The 24,313-nt window shown below is 38.7% G+C and overlaps 1 protein-coding gene across 3 annotated transcripts in view; it reads right to left on the reverse strand.

The window, feature by feature from the left end:
- The window catches only part of ZNF277 (zinc finger protein 277), a 112,692-nt gene that overhangs the window by 87,676 nt on the left and 703 nt on the right, over window positions 1–24,313 (reverse strand). The window lies entirely within an intron of this gene.

The following is a 24,313-nucleotide window of genomic DNA, read 5'->3' on the forward strand; positions in this document are numbered from 1 at the left end:
TGCCCCAGGCACTTCAAGGAGTAATATGGCAGAAAGGCAGAGACAGTATATTCAGGGAACTATGAATATTCAGGAATCTGACCGCAATATGGAAGCAATAAGAACAGTCTTGGTGAGATACAGAGAGGATCTGAAATAGGGCAGTGGTGATCAAGAGGTAGGAGCAAATGTCAGGTGCTGATAAGAATCACTCTGCTTGTATTGTTTGCTTGGACTCTCTGGATTCCTGACCAGGGGTATCTTACTTATACTGGTTTCTGAACCCCATGTGATTCTTTTTTTGTAACGCCTGACAGCGTGGCTTTCAGATGGGACCTGACCACCAACAAGTACAACTTCCTTAGGTTCTGTTCCAACATCCTGGTATACAGATGGTTCAGCTTTGTGATAACCAGCAGTTTAAAATAACTTTCAGAGTGCCTCTCTCCAGCTCAAATTTCTGCCTTGATATCCATGTTTTGGGGCCTACCTGCCACTTAAAACTTAGGTAACAAAATAAACTTGTCCTTTTTTTGTTATTTTCTACTACATCTGATTCCTATTTTTTGTTCTCTAAATCATGGCCTCAAAAAGATTCTTGCTTTTACTTCCTGCTTTTGGTGTGTTTCTGCACGTAAAGGATGAATTACTTACTACAAGCAGAAGAGGCACTATTTAAAATACAGTTGACCCTGGAACAACATGGGTTTGACCTGTGCAGGTCCACTTACACTCGGATTTTTTTCAATAGTAAATACTATAGTACTACACGATCTGAGGTTGGCTGAATCTGCGGATGTGGAACTGTGAATATGGTTATACTTGAATTTCCAGCGTGTGGAGGGTCAGAGCCCCAACCACGGTGTTGTTCAAGGGTCAACTGTACTCCTTTCTAAAAGGCGAATACTTGTCAGCATCCATACATTAAACATAAGAAACAGAAAAAAACACATGCTTTTATAGTTTGAGCCATTACCTATTACCATAGACTTACTGGCAATTACTTGGCCTTTCTAATGCTTGTTAATAATGGATAAATAAGGGATCAGGAGACATTTTCAGTAGCTCAAATCAATTAACACTCTCCACTGCCATATTTTATCTTAACACAAATTGACACTTAGCTAATGTTTCATAGTATAAATAAATCTAGGTGATATAAAAAACAAACAGTAAAATAATTTCTAATCGTGTTAGCAAAATCCATCAAACTGGATGTGATGTTGTTGCCTACTACAGTTCTATCGTCTATACCAGTGGTACTCAAATTTCAGTGTGCATCCAAATCACCTGGAGGACTTGTTAAAACAGAGCACTGGGCTCCATCCTGAGTAGCTGATTCAAAAGGTCTGGGGTGTGGCACATGAATCTGCATTTCTAACCAATGCCCAGATGCTGCTGCTGCTGCGGAATCACATTTTGAGAACCACTTTCATACTGTACACCAACATGGGGCATGAATGAAGGGGAGGAAGTGGTATTCTAATCGTGGTTTATCATCTTCGAAAAATCTTCTCTAAATTAGAGGCTCCAATTCTAGCCAGAGAGTTTGGGAAGTTAAGCCTCCATCATGGGAAAGATCCCAAAATATCGATTTCTTTTACGCAAAGAAAATAAAGCAACTGTGTTTCATGGCAGTTTTAACAGAGATGCTCTGTGGGAGAGCTTAAGATGTTGCAGTTTCATTAGCATTATCCAGTGTTGCTATGGGGACCAACTGGAGAGGAATCATCAGTACACAAGAAAATGAAAAGAGGGAATTGATGAATTAAAAAAAAAAGAACTTAACATTTCTGAGAAAATAAAAGTCAAGTCATATCGCTAATTTTCTGGCATTTATGTAACTTAAGGTATAAATTCTCCTTTAATAAGTAGATCTATAAAGATCCACATATAAATCTTTCCAAATTCAGAAGATGCATAATCCCTTTGCAATTCAGGGAGGGAAATAAAAACAAAATCTTTTTAAAAAAAAGGAAAAGGAAAGTGGCATCATGGGGTTTAGTAGGCATCAGTTAGTCATGATGACCGTGAAGCCAGGGGCTATGTGGAAAGGATGCGTATTTTGCTCAACTGGGTTCAGCTTTGCACAGAATGAGAGATAGAAGGCTCAGGCAGGTACAACACACAGCTCTGGGGATTGAGAAAGCGGGAAGGATAGGTGGATGGCCTCCTCTCAGTGTCTCAGATAATGAAACTGAGAAAAGCCAGAGAGGAAGGAATAACTTGAGAATAAGAATAAATTCTCTTTCTAAACCATCTTGCACCTGCTACCAGTCTTTCTTCTTCAAGTCTGCTTTCACCACATCAGTTCCCAGTGTCTCTCTATTTTCTGTCTCAACAAATCTCAACTTTTCTGCCTGCTTTTCCGGCTTGAGCTAATGTCTACCTACCTTCTTTACCCAACTTTTTTCTCACTATCCCTATGACTTTTTTTATACCAACTCGAGGACGAATTCCTACTTGGGATTTTCCTCTCTTGTTCAGACCCAGAGTGGATTTTCCCTTCTGTCAACTTACCCCATGTTTATGTGCTAAATTTAATGATTCTTAACTGTGATCCCAGATGCCTTAGATCCCAAGGAGTCTCATCAGGGATGAAGGGACAACTGGAGCAGACGGCTCCCTTGGCTTCCCCTCACCCTCTCGAACCAAAGAAGCCCAATTTTCATAGGTTTTATATAATGGGATTTTGTGTAAGATAATTTGGAAAACAGGTCCATTGCTCAAAGAAAAAGTTTGAGAAATACTGCTCTCTAATGCACCAAACCATTTGTCACTCAAGAAAATATTGTTACTGGCATTTCTGTTTTATGTGTATATGTTTTGTCTCATAAATTATACTGGAAGCTCCTTAAAATAAGCTGATCTTTCTTTTCCCCATTGTGCTCAGCTCAGCAATGAGCAAAATGCTGTTCTGTTGACCGACTCATTTAAAAATTCATCTTGTAAATGATCTGGTAAAATTCATACTGAGGTGACCTCTACTGAGGTGAGTGACACAATGTATTGCCTCCCTGAGATGAATATTTCACATTTTTAAAAACAGTGCTTCACAGGGGGTGGTGTGTAACGCAAAGCAATGGATTGATAAAGATACGATTTTTTAATAGCAGCAAACAAGAAAGATTTTTGAGGAATGGAGGTTTTTCAATGTCTCTCAAATCAGGCCACCTAAATTAGCAGTCTGTGGTACTGGGTCAGTTTCGGGACATACAGTTAACTTACCAATCCTATTCATGCCTTTTGGGTTTACATAACTTTTTGTACATTGATGCACAAATATAATATGAACTGCTACATTTTACTAAACTACATGCATTGCCAAGACCCGTTATTTATGTTTTTCTTAGCTCATTAAGAAATATACAACTAATAAAACATTCACTTTGGTTATTTCCTTTGGATTACAACTACATTTGAGATGCAAGAGGTTAGCTTATTGCAATTAAGGAAAAGAAAGACAAGGCTGCCAAGTGGAATACTGAACAGAGAATAAAGTGCCTTTGTCACCATAAGGCCCTGCTGTTCTTTAAGCATTTCCTTAAAAGGGTGAGTGAACAGAGCAGGACAGCACGGTAATATTGTTCCTGTATCCAGTACAGGAGTAGAGCTGTGGTTTTCTGGAGTCACTGAGAGAAAACAAAACAAAACAAAACAAACAAAACAAAACCAAAACTCTTTTCTGGCAAAAGGGTACGTTATACATATATGCCCATACTGTCTCCAGGAGAAAACCAATTTTGCCTGATTCCTGAAGTCTGTCAAGGTAGAATAGCAAACCTAGAATCTGGGGACCTTCAATGTTCTCTGCCAGTGATAGCCTTGGACCTCAGACAAAACATTTGATCCTTCCCTGCTTCTGTTTCCTTACCTGAAAAGTAGTGACGAAGCACACTCCTCAAATGTGTTTAGGCCATTGTATTCAAGTGCAGTGACAATATGAATAAGATCCTAACCATGAGATCCAGTAAGACACTAAAGATATTCAGCATTTCAGGCTTTGTAAAGTCGGAGAGTGAGTGCACAGAGAAACAAATGAACTAAAGAGTATTTCCGAAGCACCAAGAGTGTCTCAGGAACTGGGCTAGTTACTGGGGATAGAACAATGAAAGAAACATTGATTTTGTCCTTGACAAAGTTCCAGAGCAGAAAGCAGGCCTGTAACCAGGCAAAGCCCAAGATGGTCTAATGAGTGGTGTCTTGTGAAGGGAGGTGACAGGCAGGTATCTTTGACAAGGAATACTCAGGGAGGAGGTGAATATGATTTTGAAGTCTTCACAGAGAAGCCTCCAAGAGGAGGTTTATTTGAAGTCTACGTTGCTAGGCATTCAACATCATATTTGAGGTATGATAAATCTTGGTTCTTTGTTGTATAAATATAATTAAGAATTTAGCGGTTTGATTTTCTTCTAAAATCAAAGAACTAAAATTTGAAACAGAAAATGTGGAGAAACTTCCGTGGAGACTGGCATTTTTGTTTGCTAAAATTGGGTGAAGTCTAAAATTCTACTATAGACATCCTTCTAAACCATAGGCGAACTATGATGCATAAACAATCAAGGTCCACTAATTTTCTTTTCTTTTTTTTTTACTTTTAATTTTATATTGGAGTATAGCCGATTAACAATGTTGTGATAGTTTCAGGGGCACAGCAAAGCGACTCAGCCACACATACACATGTATCCATTCTCTCCCAGACTCCCTTCCCATCTAGGCTGCCACATAACACTGAACAGAGTTCCCGGTGCTATGCAGTAGAAGGGCCACTAATTTTCTTTTCTTTTCTTTCTTTTTTTTTTTTTTTGCGGTACGCGGGCCTCTCACTGTTGTGGCCTCTCCCGTTGCGGAGCACAGGCTCCGGACGCACAGGCTCAGCAGCCATGGCTCACGGGCCCAGCCGCTCTGCGGCATGTGGGATCTTCCCGGACTGGGGCATGAACCCACGTCCCCTGCATCGGCAGGCGGACTCTCAACCACTGCGCCACCAGGGAAGCTCAGAGCCACTAATTTTCTAATGACACTTGCCCTCAATCTCCTTCCATGGTGGTAACTGCTTATCAAAGAAAGAAGGTGAGTGTCTCAGTTTTGGATGTTATGAGCACTAACTATTATAAGATGTCCAAAGTTATGGGTTGAATCGTGTCCTCCCAAAAAGATACATTTAAGTCCTAATCCCTACTGTACCTCAGAATATGACCTTATTTGGAAACAGCGTCTTTACAGAATTAAGTTAAAACGAGTTCATTTGAGGTCATAATCCAACATCACTGGTATCCTTATAAAAAGGGGAAATCTGGATACAGAGAAAGCCACACACACACAGGGAGGATACAATCTGAGGTTGATGGCATAGATCAGGATGATGCACTTATAAGCCAAGAAATGCCAAAGACTGCCAGCAAACCACCACAACCTAGGAGAGGTAGGAAACAGATTCTCCCTCATAACCTTCAGAAGGAACCAACTCTGCTGACACCTTGATTTCATACTATCAGCCTCCAGAACTTTTGAGACAGTAAATTTCTCTTGTTTAAGCTACCCAGTCTGTGGTACTGTGTTATGGCAGCCATAGCAAACTAATAAACCCACAATCGCGGACCTGAGCTTCTCCCTTGTAATGGCGTGCAAAGGACATCAGAACAGGATCTAAGAGGTTGCAACCACATAGAGCCCAAGTTCTCCTTCACTTTCTTCCCTCTGCCTGCTCTTCCTTCTTCCACTTTCAACCTGTGTGAGAACTGCAGGAAGAGAGAAGGGTGGTTGGAGCTTCAGCTAGCATTCTCTCTCATCTTCACCCAGCTGTACTGGCCCTCAGAGCCCAGGGATCCCAAAGCAATGTATGGGTTAACTGCTGTCAGTGGCTTGGGGTGGAGGTGAAGGAACAACTGAAGACAGGAAATGAGGACTTGAAGAACCATGAGCCAAAATAACTGGGAGAAGAGTAGTTACTAAGTCATCAGAAAGCCAGGAGAGGAGTAAGTTTCTGAACAGAAAGTTAGTTAAGAAGAGCATGTATGAGAAAAAAAAATTATTTTGGACATTATAAACAGAAATAATTGTTCAAAAGACATATAATTTGACCTCTTCCTTGCCAGTAACCAGGTATTCAAAGTGAAATAAAATAACAGGATTTGTGCTTCTTTTCCTAGGTTAGCAATGGGTACAACACATCACATTTTTGAAAATTGTTCATAATTGCCTTTTGAAATTTTTTTCTAGTCACACAAATAACTGCATATTATTAGGCTTTAAACTACTAAATTATAAAAATTATGTTTAATGCATATATCAAGATAATAGAAAATGTACATTAATGTTTTAAGAAGCTTATTAACTAATCACATGACCATAAATTCTAATCTAGATACATTAATACAATTAGGCAACTAAGTGACTTCATAAAGATAGATATCATCAGGTATCTTATCAGAAAGATATAATAAAGAAAACTATATACATATATATATTTAAAAACCATCTGGTTAAACAAAATGTATCTACTCTTTTTTTTAACTCTGTGTATCTTTTCTGTATATAAAAATTCACGCTAGTAATTTTTCTGTTTTAATTCTAAGGAAGTTGAAGTCACTGGTACCCAGAATGTCAAAGGGTCCAACTTGATGAAGCGAAGTATATAATGATCTAAAATTACAACACAAAACACTATTTCAAACCTCAATAGGTTACATAAATAGAGAACCTAGAAGAATGCCTGTTAGGAGAAATATGGGTGACAAAGAAATATAAATATCATACATAATCAGGTTTAATACTGCATTCATTGTCATAGGAACTATATCTTACTTGCACAGAGAGACCCCCTTTTACAGTGTAAATGTTTCTAAGTGTCATTTGGGTTCTACTTTAAAATATTAGATTGTGCTTAATTATAAACATGGAAGGTGAATGACTGTTAGTGAAAGGATTTGTAGAATTTTTAGGGTCAACAAAACTTAAGCTATTTACCATAGCACTCATAACCACTTAAGCTTTTCATTCTAATACCGCGAATTGTACAACATGGGTGCTCCATTAATACTGACTCACCAGGAAATCCTCTTTCTTGCCTCTACTTTACTTCCCTGTTCACTAGAGAAGAAAGGAAATAGAAATTACTGAGCCCCAGATTTTTAAAGGCTACCAGGGGCCTGGAAGGGTATCTGACTCAATGTCTAACCACCAGAAAAAACTAAAGCCTAGAAAGGTTCAGATACCACCTGCCCCAGATTACTACCTGGGTCTAGTGTAATCAAAGAATAGTACCTGCAAATAGCCAATTAAGAAAAGATTTCAAGAGATAATTTTTATGGTAAAACAAAGGGTTACTGCTGGTATTTGTCTTTCTTTTGATGTTCTTGAATGCTAAAAAATCAGCAGGTAAGTAAAAAAAAAAAGAAGAACAAAGTTGAGGATCTCACACTTAATTGACTTCAAAACTTTCTAAAAAGCTACAGTAATTAAGACAGGGTGGTACTGGCATAAGAAAAAATCAATATAGATCAATGGAAGAGAACCGAGAGTTCAGAAATTTATCCTCACAATTTATGATCAATTGATTTTTGACAAGGATGCCAAGACAGCTCAGTTGGGGAAACAATACTCTTTTCAACAAATGGTGCTGGAACACCTGGATGTCCATATGCAAAAGGATAGCGCTGGACCATTTCCTTATACCATACACAAAAATCACCTAAAAATTCATTCAAAGCAGAGATGTTTAAAACGATAACATGAGAGAATTTGTGGCTTGGTATAATGATAATGCACTAAGAGTAAATAGATACAGGGGTTCCAATGATAGCACTGCTTGCTAAAAACTAGTTGTGTAACTTGTGCTTTTTGCTCAGTAACTTGCTTATCTTCTAAATGTAGTTGAAGTGATAGAATGAGATCAAGCATGGAATCATGCTCCAGAAAATATGACTTGGAGGATTGTGACTTTCCATATGACTTGGAAAATATAGGGAGGATTGTGGAGGACAGTCAGTGTAGTATCGGCTCTACAAGGACAGTAGCTTCAAACAGATGAAAGGCAGGAGAAAGATGATGAATCCAGGGGTGCCTCAGCCCTGGATATACAGCAGACGTATGTCTAATCCCATCCAAGTGTCAAGTGTCAACTGAGGAGTAATGCTGGCATCACTGACTGAGCATCTGAACATAAAATACAGGAGCACCCTGGTGGCGCAGTGGTTGAGAATCTGCCTGCCAATGCAGGGGACACGGGTTCGAGCCCTGGTCAGGGAAGATCCCACATGCCGCGGAGCAACTAGGCCCGTGAGCCACAACTACTCAGCCTGCGTGTCTGGAGCCTATGCTCCGCAACAAGAGAGGCCGCGATAGTGAGAGGCCTGCACACCGCGATGAAGAGTGGCCCCCTCTTGCCGCAACTAGAGAAAGCCCTCGCACAGAAGCGAAGACCCAACACAGCCAAAAAAAAAAAAAATACAGGAGCAAAGTGTATTGAGGTCACAATCCCAAAATGGCAGCTGAAATGAGAACCTGATGATGGAAACAAAACATTAAGAAGAGAAAATGTGGGACTTCCCTGGTGGTCCAGGGGTAAAGAATCTGCCTTCCAATGCAGGGGATGTGGGTTTGATCCCTGGTCAGGGAACTAAGATCCCACATGCTGCAGGGCAACTAAGCCTGTGCTCCACAACTACTGAGCTCATGCACATCAACGAGAGAGTCCGAGGGCCACAAACTACAGAGCCTATGCGCCCTGAAGCCCATGCGCCACAACTAGAGAGAGAAAACCTGCATGCCACAACTAGAGAGAAGCCTGAGCACTGCAATGAAGAGACTGCGTGGTGCAATGAAAGATCCTGCATACCTCAACGAAGATCCTGTGTGCCGCAACTAAGACCTGACGCGGCCAAAAAAATAAATAAATATTTTTTAAAAAAACAGAAAATGCTGGGTTAACTTTCAGGTGGAGACAAGGAGTCAACAAGAACATTTCACAGAAAAGGTGAAGGTGTCATCTAAACTGACTCTTGAGGAATGAGTAGGGGTTGTAAAGTAGAAAGGCAGGGAAAAGATACTCTAGCCAGGGAGAATACGAGTTAGGGTTAGACTGGTCAGAAGATGACAAAATTTCTCAAACTATGCAGGGATAATGGAAGTGGACTATTCAAGTAACTGTAGGCTTTTGGAACCACCAGCCATCACTCTCAAGATTATAAGGTACTCCAGTGACAGACAAAAGTGCAGTGTAGTGAGGTTGACAGGGTAAGAACTGCATCACTAGATTCTTGCTTTGGACACTGTATACAACAGTTGATTCAGAACCGCTCTAACGACAAAACTGCTATTAAATTATTACTCAGATTCAGGACTTAAGGGGATCTTGAGGAGAGGACATCCCAGACAGCATGCAGTTTCAACTCTTGCCCATTGCTTGCATCACTTACATTATCATCAACTAGTAGTTGTGCTATTGTTTGTTCACATACACATGTCTACACTTCTAGTAACTTCAGAGAAGTGGCCTCAATTCTCAGTATTTCATTTGTAATCTGGTTTTCAAATTAATTCAAAGAAGGCAAATAAACTCAAAACAGGTACTACAGAGGAACACTTGAAAATTCAGAGCATTATCCTACATGAATTTAAGTGTTAATCTACAAACTATTCCAGACTAGTTGTTCTAATTCTCCAAATGAACACATCTTGATTTCACAAGGTTTCTTCTATTGTCTCGTTGATACCTTGTTCCTTTTTCCTGCAATTCATGTTGTCTTCCCCTGAGACTTTAATTCCAATTATATTGACTCCCAATCTCAATTCCCCAGATCTCATTATTCACTTTTAAAATCATCTGTCCAGTCTTTAATATATGACACTTATGGGACAAAGGCTTTGAAATCACTGTAGTTAAGGGGGAAAAAAAACCTTTTTTCGGCAGAAGGGGGTGGCAGTCCCTGGATACTGCTCCGTTTTTACCAAGGGAACTAGCTGGAGAAAACAGCAGACTATTTTAAATTGATACCAATCTTCTTTCCTAATGAAGTGGAAACTACTATCTTGTCTGTGTTTCTGAAATAGTAGATTAGACTCCCCTCCCCCAAATTACTGATTTCCAGCAAATACACCTGATATTAGGAAGGAATATATAAGATAAGCTGTATAATGATCAACTGAAAGGTTCCTTTAATTAGTGAGTCCTATGGGTGACTTGATCCTAATACATGATATAAAACAGAACCATGCTGATGTTTGATTACTTTCAGAAATGAAAGGAGATGTCATTCATGTTAAAGAAAATTTAAAGAAAAACAGTAAAGAACACTTATTGGCGATGAAGTAATCTGTTACAACAATAAATTATCAAAATGGAAAAAATAGGGGAACATGGAGATGGAAGCACACAAAAAAAGCAATCTGAGAAGTTGCAATCCATCATTAGGACCAGATGGCATTCATCAGAGTCTTCAGAAGTAACTGGGCTACTCATAAAAATGTAGTTTATCATTAAAAAGAGGTACTACAGTGGAGGATTAAGTGCCTCTGAAAGGATGACCTTGGATTTATCAGTTGTGCTAAATCAGAATTAAGGATTTGCAGTAGATATGTACGTAAAAAGTTTTCAATAAGAGAAAAATTACAGCAATAAAGCAGCGTTTCCCCTTTCTGGTTAATCAGACTAAACTTCATTCCAATTAACACATCAACATTTTAAAATGTTTACAACAAATCAACTTTTTTTTACATACACACATGTGCATGCACACAATTTTAAAGATACACAATCACCCCCTCTCCCAAATGATGTAAGATCTTGTTTGAAAATTCTTCGAAGTTTGTATAAAATCTGGAGCTTAATTAGGAGTTATCTGGTAAAACTTGCCACGGATCAAAACAAAATACAGAATTGCAGGGGTATATAGCCATTTTTAATTATGGAAAAAATACCCACTTTTCTTAGAGAACAAAAATTTCTTGGAAATAAGAAAAACATAACTTTAAAAATTCACTGTCATCTAGAAAATAAAATTTAAAAGTGCAGATTTCCACATGACAAAGTCAAGTGAGCACGCAATGAACAGGCTTTACTCTCCCATCTGTGCCCCTTAGATTATTCTTCTACTGTGGGACTCACACCTGAGGTGTGGTTACAAACAAGGCAGCAAAAGAAAACTCACAGCCATCTCTGTGGTTGAGAAGCAGCAGATTAAATTAGTGGGGTCAGGCAATGAGGAGTCCTGAATAAAGATATCCTTTCATTTTGGGATTTTTCCTATAAGCACAGAGAAATTATATCTGGTTTCTGAGCTGGAAGGTTACATCATGGTTTACACACTTTAGAGAGACTTATTTAGCTTGGCACCCAGTTTGGACTACATAAGAAATGTGCTTTTCTCACAAGAGCCTCTGAAGTCTGTATTCATCTTCACATTATAACTGCCACAAGGCTGTTCCTATCTAGCAAATCTGATTCATGTTTCTCACCCGCCTAAAACACTCCCCGTTATGTAGGCCATAACCCAAGTTCTTCTGCATGGCCCACAAGCTCCTTTTTAATACAGCCTGTGTGCCCTTTTTAGCCTTGTCTCCTACTCTACCACATCATTTCAGGCTTTGATAGTATGCAGGTGTAGAGGTTCTCCAAGCCCTTCCTCATGCAGCGTCCTCTATCAAGAAGACCTACCCCACCTGGCAAAGACCACTGCTTAGGTCTCACCTCCCTCGTGAAGCCTACCTAACCTCTCAGACAGGTTGAAGACGGAGGGAGAGTTATGCTGCCACAAGTCAAGGAATGCCTGGCGCCACCAGAAGCTGGAAGAGGCAAGGAAAGGGATTCTACTCTAGACAAGAGGGAGTGTGGCCCTGCTGACACCTTGATTTCCATCTTCTGGCCTTAAGAACTGTGAGAGAACAAACTTCTGCTGCTTTAAGCCACCCCGTTTGTGTAATCTGTTACAGGCAGCCCTTGAAAAGTAACATAGTATATATCAATGGAACTATTAGAAATAAAATTTTTCTCTCTACAAAGCAGGTAATGGGATTCCCCTAGATAATTATATAGTATAATATGATTAAGCTACAAAGATGTGTGTAGCTAATTCACACTGTTTCAAGAATACCTTCACATAAAAAGTGACATTTAAGCTAAGATTTGAAATACGAATATGACTAACCCAGAAAGAGAAAGGGAGGTTATATATTTATGAGGATTATAATATTTATGAAGTATAACTTATGAAGGATATAACATTAAAAAATGTTGCCCATAAGTATATGAAAATGTGTATGAGTTTCCACAAGTATGTGTGCACTTCACAGCAGGGTCCAACGGTCAGCTAATATTAATAACATAATTTTTGATAACGATCTATAAGATGAATTCAGAATCTGATTCATTAATGTATTGTCACAAAGGATATCAGCAAACGTAATTTTTAGTAAACGTGAGAAGATGAAGAGAGCAATCCAGTTATTTCACTTATACACTGCTTGCCTAAATCAGTCTACTTTGAAACCACATTCAATGTAACAGTGAGAATCCTGAAGAAATGGAGACTTGCCAGTTGGCTCTGAATACTGCTAACTAGACGTGAATAACAATGGTCCCATGAATCATTTCTAAGCTGTTTAAAAAACCTTTCACTAAAAAATTCCTCTATATCACACTAGTTGTGGATTTTACATCAAAGAGATGCCTGGATTCATCATTTCATTAATAAACAGTAATTCAGAAACTGACATTTCTGACAATGATGCCAAACACAGGCAATTAGAAAAAAATTGCAACTAACCTACATTCTTGAAGTCAAAGAAAGCTGATAGAAGAATGTGAATTAAAATTTTATAACCTTAAATAATGCATTAAATAGCTATGGTTACCTGGCTTTAAAAAGAAGCACAGGCTTGAGCGCTCTGGAACAGCAGATCAGAAATTGGTTACTTGGGAACAATTTCCTTTTTTTATCGTTCAATATTCAAATCTTAATTCTAATGTACTAAGGAAGAGACACTAAAATAAACAAAAGACAATTTGAAGAGTCCTCATACTGTGCTAAAGTGGTAGGTTTTATTTATACAAATATTTATTTCAAGGCTATCCTGAACATTTTCCAAAAAATTCTAGCTTTTGAAAGGGGGAAAAATGCTACTTAGAGGATGGATGTCACATCTCTCTCAGACAGAACAAATAGTTATGTTTGTTGTGTTTACCTTGGGCTTAATACTCCTACATTCTTTCCCCACTAAGGGCTGGAAGTAAAACAGGAAAGCTATAAAATGAATGACAATGGTTATTATTATAGATACAGGGTGAATGATCTCTTCTTGAAGATGTTTACAGATGGAACTGTTGGGTGTGTCTAAGTTCTTAATAAATACGATCTGTTTAAGGGAAGATGACCCTGATTAGCATTTGCCAAATCAAATTCCACAGAACACTAGCATCCCATTAAATGTTAATAGGTGTTATTTGAGAAAAAGGTAGTGTAGTTAAATATTTGGGAAACTGCAATGTAATATTTATCTCTTGGATGGTCACAAAAATTTGCATACTAAAAAGTCCTGAAGAATGCTAGTAGCTTTATTTACCTCAGTATTTGCACATGAAAATTTCTTTGTGTAAAACGGTATTAATACTTTTTCTGTCGTAGAATTCTATGGAGTCCTGAAATATTGTCCCTAAAAACATAAATAGATATTAAATTTACATTAGCCCTACCTACTTCCATCACACAGATGAACAAAAACAGAACACAATTTTCTATGAATGTATCTCAAAAGTATGATATCAAAGAAATGAATTTCTTTTCAGTTCATTACTTAAAGGTTTTATTCATTTTAAATTCATTTAGACTCTAAGAACATGTAAATCTATATGGTTGGATGTACTCTGGGACTCATGTAATGAAAGGAAAACAGAATTGTGCTCTATTTATTGAAACAACTATAACAACTGATACTTAAACATACCTTACAAATGGGGGAAATAGTTAACATATTTTAATCTCTTTTGTCAATAAACTCTAAGATGTTTCAAAAGGAAAAAGATCAAGAACAGGAATCTCTCTGTGGTATCAAATACCCATGTAGTCTAGGGGTCATGAAAAAGAAAGGGTGTTATCACCCTATACTTGAGAATTATATTACAACTGGCTGATTATTCAGGATTAATGAGCACAGGGTTAGGAGTTCAGTGGCCATATGGGCAACTGTAATGAGTTGCCTGCAGCTAGGCCCCTGCTAACACTGCCAATCAGCATCCGCAGGGATCTCTAAGCTCACCAGCAGTTTGGCTCTGCTCCAGCAGGGGACCACCTCAAGCCAGTGGCTCTATACCAACCCAGTCTTCTTGGCTTCATCTCCATCTGGGTCTGGGATGCTAGTCACGGGGCATGTGACTAATTTATTGGAACCAAGCCTCAATTTGTATACCTTTTCCAGTAAATGAGTCTTCAACCTGCTGCCCTGATACCATAAACCAGAATCCATGCCTCACCCAGAATCTATGTTCCTCTAAACTTGTTTCTCTAAGGCTTTTGAACTGACTTGAATCCTGTCTCTAAAGGCCAGTTTACTGTGGTTGTGTTCCTGCTAATGACAAAGGCGCTCTCCTTGACCAAACTTTAGTCGGGATCCTCTGAACGCTCTTCTGGATCAGGCCATGCTAGACCTGCATAGCCAGGTTTTAGCAAGAATCCTGCTAAATCAGTTTGGAGAGAATCCCCCACTCTCCATCTCTGATGGGGCTCTTCTGCTTCTACTATCCTCCAGGTGGTATTACTTGGGCCGGCCTGCAGCAAGAACCTTGTTGAGTCTATTTAGACAGTGAAACCGTGTCCCCCTAAAATGGAGTTGCCCTGCTGAGCTTATAATTAACCTCTCTATCTGAAACTTTATTCCCTTTTTTGTCCCCCTCTGACCTCAATCCTGTGCTAACTGAACACTAATCAACCAGAATCAGATGACTAAAACTGCTGTCGCTGATATCATCATTAATGTACAAACTCAGGTTATTTCTCCAGGGCATGAGCTAATAGACCCCCAAGCCATGGACCACATGGGCAGAGAATTGTAAACCAGCGACATCCTAACTCCCAAAATGACGATTAAGAAATGTCACAGAGGGCTTCCCTGGTGGCACAGTGGTTGAGAGTCTGCCTGCCGATGCAGGGGACACAGGTTTGTGCCCCGGTCCAGGAAAATCCCACATGCTGCGGAGCGGCTGGGCCCGTGAGCCATGGCCGCTGAGCCTGCGCGTCCGGAGCCTGTGCTCCCCAACGGGAGAGGCCACAACAGTGAGAGGCCCGCGTACCACAAAAAAAAAAAAAAAAAAAAAAAAAAAAAAAGAAATGTCACAAGATGATGATTACCCCCAGCTTCTTTGTTCTTTCCCTTTAAATAAAACCCCCTAACTCAAAGACCAAATTGGAGTGGATTGAGGCTTGTCTCCCACTCCCTTGCTTGGCATCCTGCAATAAATCCTGACTTTGCTGCAAACTCCCACTGTCAGAGTTTGGCTTTCTGTACCACAGGCACATGAACCCTTTGCTCCGTTACACCAGAATCCCCCTGATGTTTCCTATTAGTAATCTTCCATCACCCAACCTCCCCAACCTGCTCCTTGTCTAAAAATCTCCACCTTTCCTTGAATCTGGAATTGAGCCCAATTCTATACAGAGGTCTCTTTCCTTCTACGGCAATTGTTGATGAATAACTTCTGTTCTTTACCACTTTAACTACTGTCCAGCTCTGGTTTTCTTTAATACTATCTGCTCTCAGATCTCTCCACCTGTCTGTACCCTGCTGCCTGTTTTGTCATCTATATGGTGTTCTCTGCCTGTACTCCCTGGGCCTTCCTTATGACAGAGCCCAAGCAGACCCCAACCTATCAAAGAAAGAATCTTTATATACAACCTGTTCTGTCCTGGCATATTTCTCTAATCTCAGGAATTTCCTTACAGGACTGATTAATCACCTGACTTCATTAACAAGGGCATATTATTAAAGTCTAGTATGAGTCTTCATTATCTTTTTCTTTGGCAAATACCCCTGCCTCCTGACTCAACTTTCCCTCTTCAGGACATTGTTATCTGATTAAACATTGATCTTGTCATTCCCTTTCCTCAAGTGTGCAGAGTCAGGGTCTAACGTCTGAGGCTATATGATCTAGCTTCAAACTGTCCAAACTTTTCATTGCTTCCATTTACCTAACATTTTCTCCAGGCAAAATGAATTTGACTTGTTACCTGCTGTAGATGCCCTTAGTTTTTCTATTGTTCCCTCCCTTTGCCTAGGTCTATAACGCTTTTCCTTATTTCAGCATGTCCAAATCCTATTCAACTTCAAGACCTAGTACCACCTGTTGCGCACAATCTCTTTCTTGCTCAACTCCATCTTGATCACTCTGATGATCCTTACACTTTCTACTTTGTAATACTGTTATTTATGCACGTATTATCTTCCTATTAGGCCATAAGATCCTGGATGGCAAGACCTATCTTATTTTCATCTTTGTATTCTATAGCATCTAAAATATAGAAGCTTGCACACAGCAGATGCTTAATAAAATTTTCTGAATGAATTAATTCTCAGTTCTATCAAAGCTCTTTCAGATTTGCATCGTTTATTAAAACATGGAAAGGAGAGGAGATGGGGAAGATGGGATGCATCATAATGATCTATCCATAATCTTTTGGATTAAGAGACCCTAGAAGTTATCTATTGCCAGTGGTTCTCCACCAATTTTCTAACTTGATACACCTGATTAGTGACATTCACATGTGCAACTAATGTGTAACTAATTCTTAAGGGAAAAATCCAGATATATATTCTTTCTTTCTACACAGACTCTAGGATATGTATAATTGGGCTCCCTAGCTGTAAGTCTACTTTCTCTCTCTTTTATTGATGTTTGGAACATCAGTTGAAAGGATGCTAATATAAAGAATTCTCTCATTTACAAACCAGGAAATTTTAAATACAAGTGCAAATAACTTCTCTAAAATCACACAGCCAGTCAGAAGCAGAAGTGGGATTAAAACCCAGGTCTTTTAACTCCTTGTCCAGTGGGCTTTCCACTAAACAATATAGTCTATGATCATTGATGTTGGAAAAATAACTCAAAGTCCCTGTAGATTATCAGCATTACTTTCCTTCATGTGGGTGCATATTTATAAAGCTTTCAAAAGCCATCCGTCAACTAGTTTGTAAGCAAGTCCAATAAGCTTTCAGACTCCTTTTCACTGAACTTCCTCTCCCCTCCTCCATTTGTGGAAATTAGTTGTATGGTGCTTTAGCAAAGACAGCCTGATTGATGTTATGTTACTGTTCAGCAACAGTTCCTGCTATTAATTGCTTTAAAATGGTAATTACGATTTGTGGTACAAGATATTTTCCTTTCTAATTGGCTATTACTGGTGAATAGCAGCCTGTTACATAACAGAAAGATTGTGTTAAATCAATAACCACAATTACAATTCCGAAGTCTTTCTCTTAAGAAACAAATCTTAAGTTTTTGAATAAAAACACTAAAAAAAAAATTGTTAAAGGCAGGGCCTCTGTAATTACTTGTAATTACTCTGTAATCATCTTTCAGTTTAGAAAAAACACAAAATAAGGACAGTGTTAGGGAAACCAGGAGATGAGCATGCATTTCCTTTCTTTTAAAAATAACCACATTTAAAAGCTTTACTCTGCTCAGCTCCTCAGTCAATGAATACAAATTGCAGATTCAAATGTATCCAGTTCTTCCCAGAGTGTAGTATGGAAACAGAAAGGACTCTCCAATTACCTCTGGTAAAATATGAATGTGGCGCCCCACCAATTACACTGAAAAGTCCCCAAGGATAAGGCCAGGGGTTCTTCTTCATTTGTGCCCCATAGAGCACCCAACACGGAGCCCATCCACAGTCACCACTCAACCAACACCAAATGCCAACACAGCATGGCACTGTCCCAGAAGATGAGGTGATCCAAAGCTATATGTGACAGTCCCTGTCCTCAAAGGGTATATTATAAAATCAGGGATATGTCTTGATTCAAACTCTAATGTTAATTAGTCTGCAATCATTTTAAAGTCATATCTCCAGATTATTGTAGTAGTAGCAGCAGTTGTGATGATAATAATAGTGAGGTCACCCGACTTGCTCAAGGTTACACAGGTTTTAACCGATAGCTACTTTGGAATCCAGTTTGTCCAATTCCAAAGACTCACCACTGCCTCTTGTGACAGACCTTCATCAGCATCATTCATCCCTACATTTTCATAATGTATCAAAGTTTACAGAGTGCTTTCATATACAGTGTCTCACTCAACCTCCCAGTAATATCGCTAAGGTACTTACCTGCAGCATTTTTATGAGACTGAGGCTCAGCGGGGTTAAAGGATTTTCCCGAAATTCACACTGCCACAAAGCAGCAGCCTAAGAACCCAGATTTCTGACTCTTAATCCAGGTTTTCCTTCCATACATTTTTACTCAATGTATTGATGAATTTAAATATATTACACATAAAGAAAGCCCCAAAGTATCCCACATCAGCTTATGTCACTTAAAATATTCTACCACTTATTGTTGAACACCCTTCCCAAAGGTTTAAGTCCTACTTAATTCCAGAAACTACTTGATGCCTAGAGCTAAAGACAATACCCAGTCCCAGCTGGCTATCTTACAAATAACGACACTGGTCACAAAGACCATTGGTTGAGATGTAAAGAAAGGCAGAAGACTGATCAGTCAAATCCATCACCACTCACTGTCCTGCTCACCTTTGGGTCAATCAAGTCAGTAGAACACATTTATTTCAGCAAGAGATGGCAGTTCTTCAAGGAACTGTCAGTGAAATGCCAATCCATTCAGTCTCGTAAGTTTATTAAATAAATCACAGCAAAACGGAATCCTAACTCTATGGTAAAGTTTTCCATGAACAACTAATAGAAGTATTTAAAAATTCAATCACTGGAAGGGCAGTTTAGGTGTACTTCTTATTTCTATATACTCATGGATTTACATTTAGAAGAAAGTATGATTTTTATTACATCAATCTGGTGAATATCATCTTCAGTTTTTCAAGATGGGACGTGTATGAGAATGTGCTGTGGAGGACAGTGCTATTCTTCTGCATGAACGCAAGATCTATGTCAATACAATTAGAAGTGTATGTAAACTCAGTGTCTGATACTACAAGTACCTACCAAATCCCGTAACAGAAACCTGGTCTTAAAATGGAAAAGACACGTTAAGATTGTAGCACTCAAAACCATCACCTGTATCACCTCTGGCACACATGCCAAAGATGTCCGTAAACCTATGACTGAAGTAAAAGTCACCATTTATTGAAGACTAGGTACTATAATTATGATCCCACTACTCAATTCAACATTCCAGCAAGACAGGTATGATTATTACCCATTTCACAGATGAGAAACTAAGGTTCAGAGGTTGCTTAACTTGCCTGTGGCTGGTGAGTAACCAGGATGTGATCCTAAGTTGTCCTGACCTCTTTTTTCATACTGTATTGTCTTTCTATAGTAACATCAACTTTAGAACAAAGTTATGTTTAAGGAAAATATGTTTCAGACCTCATCCAATGGAATTTAGTTACTATGTGACATCTTTATAGTCGTAATTGGGTTAAAAGTTCTCTTTCAGTTACTGTGTGGCCTTGTGCAAGTTGCTCTTTGCACCAGTTTTCTCATTTGTATTAAATAAAAAGGGAATAATATGAGTATCTATCTCAGGGATGTTAAGATAAAATGATCTCTGAAAGCATTTGAAACAGTACTTGGCACAGTTACTGCTCTACAAATGTTAGCTACCATCAGTATCATCATTGTTATAATACCTCTTTTATAATATCTTCTCTTAATATCCTGCAAGCTGGGTCCCATGTATGTTTTAAAGGAAAACAAAAGGGTGTTCTGAAGTAGGCCCCTTCAGAACCTTACACCAAACCTAGTATCTATAATTCTTTTTCTTCCTTGACACCCTCTGGCCTGTACCTTGCAAGGCCATCTGAGTATGTAAGATTATCTAAGCTTCTTGCTGACTCTGAATGTGGGTGTATGTGTGAAGAGCTGGGAGCTGGGTATGAGGGGGCAGTTCTTGGCAGGGGTGAGAAAGGGTATAGAAGATAATATAAAAGGCCTTCAGAGCACATAGTTGCAATACCAGTACAGAGCACCAACAGACACCCTGACAACCCCTAGGAATGCAAGGGCAGCCTAAGCAGTTATCACCACCACATTCTTAAGCTTCCCCTTGGTTACACGGCAATTTAGATTGCTTCTAAGTTAATCAGAGCAGGCAGTTTTACAGTTCAATTAGGCATATCTTTATATTGAATGCAACTGATATTTACTGAGTTCCAACTTTATAAAAGGAAATATGTTGGGCTTTCCTAAATGTATAATTCAATGCAATAATCATAGTAACTCTGCAAGGTAGATATTATAGCTATATTTTCATAAATGTAGCAGATATGTAATAAATCTACATTATATAGCTACTAAAAATCGGAATTGAAATTTAAATACAGTTTTTCCAAGATAGGGTCTAGTCCTCTTTCCACTGTCATGCCAAATATACAAGGCTGGACTTAAGCCTTAATGCTGGAAGTAAGATGACAACCTGTGGAAAACTAGATAAGAGCCACACAGATGATGGAAGACAGATTTCAAGGTCTCTGTAGCAGTTTACTCAGTTATGGGTTCAAGGTTATAAAGGACAGATTTGAAGTATTCTCTTAAATATTTAATCATTATCTAAACACTAACACTTCACTTAAAAAAAGACTGAAAAACTATGCTTAAATGCTAACTATGATTATCTCTGACAAAGTTGATACTTCATGATGACATTCTGAATTTTCCAGTTGGTATGCATAACTTTCACAAGCACACAACATCTACTCAGTTTTTTATTCTACTTCAATTCCTCTGTTTAAAAATAGCAGTCATTCTAAGTACTTTGGATAAATTTCAAAGATTGTAACCATTAAATTGTTATAGAGTGTTTACTACACACAGTTCTGATAGGCACTGGATGTACAAAACTAAAATAAGACAACTCTCGCCCTCAAGAAGTTCAGTCTACTGGTGTAGACAAAACTGCCAACAAATAACTACAGTGTGATATGGTGTAAGTGTGATAATGGAGATTTGGGAGTAAAGCAGGGTGACTGAACATGAAGCTGGAAAAGTAGATTGGAACCTAAATGTAACACGTTAGAGTTACACTGAAGATTTGAAGTGAAAATCCATGAATACATTTGAGTTTGGGAAGGTGGATTAAGAAAGGGAAAATCAAGAGTCACTGAGATCAGGGTTTCCCTGGTGGCGCAGAGGTTAAGAGTTCGCCTGCCAATGCAGGGGACACGGGTTGGAGCCCTGGTCTGGGAGGATCCCACATGCGGCAGAGCAACTAAGGCCCTGTGCCACGGCTGCTGAGCCTGCGCTCCACAATTACTGAGGCCTGCGTGCCTAGAGACCCTGCTACGCAGTGAGAAGGCACCGCAATGAGAGGCCCATGCACCACAACGAAGAGTGGCTCCCTGTCGCCACAACTAGAGAAAAGCCCACGCACAGCAAAGAAGACCCAGTGCAGCCAAAAAAAAAAAAAAAGTCAATGAGATCAATAGGAAGGTTTTGCAATCATCCAGGCTAGAATTCAGTTCTGGTCAAACATTTATTAAACACTGACGAGGTGCCAAGAACAGGGTCAAGCAGACAAAAACAAACGACACGGTTTTGGTCCCCAAGAGTACAGTCTGGAGCGTGGGGACACAGGTAATTCAGCAGCAACAGTGAGGGTTAGAAACAGAATAGTGGCTACTTGAAGAGATGGAGAGAAAGAACAGATTCAAAAGATTCTTTCAGGCCCAGGAAAATAAGGCGTGGTAACTGATCAAATTCAGGACCTGAGGGCAAGATAGGAATCAAGGGTGCTTCCTCGTTTTCTAGAAAAGGCTTGACGCCATTTATTAAAATAGGAAATACAAGAATGAAGAGATGATGCCACCTGATACCCCCATTTCTTCTAGAGACATCACAAATGAATTAATAAGGTCTCCAGACGAAAAGCTTTATAAATCCAAAGAGGCATTACCATGATCATCATCTAGTGGACATGCATTTGTAGGGAAAAAAGTTGACTCTGTCGGAATACTACAATATGGAAGCACAGGTTAACACTGTCAGACGAAATCACTGCCATCAGAAAAAATTCCCCAGTAACATCCCCAAATGTGAGAAATGTTGAGTCTATTACATGTTCTTAATTTTAGGGGACAATATGAAATCCTAGTTACCATTCAAATGTTTGGAAAGCAAGGGCTTCCCTGAGAGATGGAGCCTCAGGAAGTCTGGCACACAGACCTCAGGGAAGGTGTACCTGCCTGCATACTGCCCAGTGACTCATTCTAGCAGCAATCTTATAGAATTGCACAGATTTCTATAAAAAGACTCCCTAGTCCCTTCTGTCCCAGAATATTAAACACACAGATTGACATTTTAATTAGAATTAGAGGGAAACCTCTTAAAAGAGGCAGTTTTCAAGAAATTAATGATTTTACAGGGAAAGACATACTTGATAGCTGAAGTGGCTGCTTAACAAAAAATATGAATACGCATACTTTTAACATCATTATTTCCACCCAAAATTTGTATCACACTTTGCAGGCTTTGAAAAGAATGTGGATAAAGTCACAGAATGATACATAGGTTATTAAGGGAATTTTTTTTTAATTTTTAAATTTAATTTATTTTTTAATATAGCAGGTTCCTATTAGTTATCCATTTTATACTTATTAGTGTATATATGTATTAAGGGAATTTTTAATGACAACTTTACCTTGTAAGAATGACATAAAAATCAGCCATTAAGCTCTCCCATTGATTGCTACCAATTACTGAGAATACTGATTCTCACTAATCACTGATGGGCAGTTCTGAACCAGAGTGAGGACATTTTTGTTACAGACACAGCAAATTCACTGCTCAATACTTCTGCTGAAAACAAACTGCAACCTAAAATTATGCTTTCTATCAGTTACTCAATTCAATCTAATGGTCATCTAAACACTGATCCTGAATTAATACTGGTCACCACAGCTTGGTAATGATATGGAGAGAAGGACAATCATATTATTACTGGTAGGAATGTCTACACACACCCGTTAAGAGGAAAATCTGACATCACAATTTTAAACGTGTCACCTTTGACCAAATTCCTCAAGAAATACACACCCGGTGGACAAGGATATGTATATAAAGCTGTTCACTACATCACTGAAAAACTAAAGCTACACTACATGTTCATTAACAGAGGAATGGTTAAAGTATGGGACGTCCATATTATGGAACACTATGGGCACAGTCCTTAAAAAGAATTAACAAATATACTGATAGGGAAGGCTGTCTATAGTAGAACACTGGGAGAAAGACGGTGGCAGATCTTTAAGCTTACATAGAATGATCACTTTTCATTAAAAAAAAATCAAAACCATACAGATGTGTGTCATATAAAAAATTTATTAGAAAAAGCACACACCAAACCCCCAAGAGTTGTTACTTAGGGAGTGGGACTGAGTGTGGTGCAGGAACTTTCAGTTTTTTACCTTACACATCTCTGAATGGTTTGAACTGATTATGATGAAAAGTTTTATAATTTTAAAGTAACTAATGATATTTAAAAGTTATACAATGTTTTTGAAAGGCATACCCAATTTTCTTTTTTATGAGTTAATCTGTGAGATAAATTCACCAAAGATTTCACCTTCAAATGTTAAACTGCTAGCCCTCTGGTACTTTGAGAATATGGAAAACCTTTAGCATGTTACTACAAGATAAGAGTTGACTATATGGCCAACCCCAAAATGAACTGTTTAAGGTGTGAATATAACACAATATTTAAGTATGGAGCTTAGCCAAAGATTTCTTTGGTAGAGGTACTGAAATAATTTCAAAGCTAGGGGTTCCATTGATAAGAAGTGGGAAGAAATCTCTGTGCTAAGACAAAAACTTAAGACTAAATGTCAATTTAACCATGAAAGCAAAAACAAAGAAATTTTTATAAAACCCAACAAGGACGGAGAACCAAATTTAAGCCCCAAACCATGTCCATTAGAAAAAGACAACTAGCTGTGTTACATGAACAAATCAAAAAAGAAGAGAGTAGGATGGGGATAGACAGACTAAAGGTAAAAGAATGGGACTAGGAATTCTAAAGAAAACGCCCTGCAGCTTTCAAAGTGTGATTTTTGCTCTCTACATTGGATCAGAAGACAACTTGAAAGTCAAGTGAAGCCGAAGTAGCTGTGATGATTTTCTCTGGAACCATGACTGCAAATGACCACTTCCCTTCCTCT

Source organism: Neophocaena asiaeorientalis, unplaced genomic scaffold (genome assembly GCF_003031525.2).
Source record: "Neophocaena asiaeorientalis asiaeorientalis breed wild unplaced genomic scaffold, Neophocaena_asiaeorientalis_V1.1 scaffold116, whole genome shotgun sequence".
Classification (NCBI taxonomy): Eukaryota; Metazoa; Chordata; class Mammalia; order Artiodactyla; family Phocoenidae; genus Neophocaena; species Neophocaena asiaeorientalis.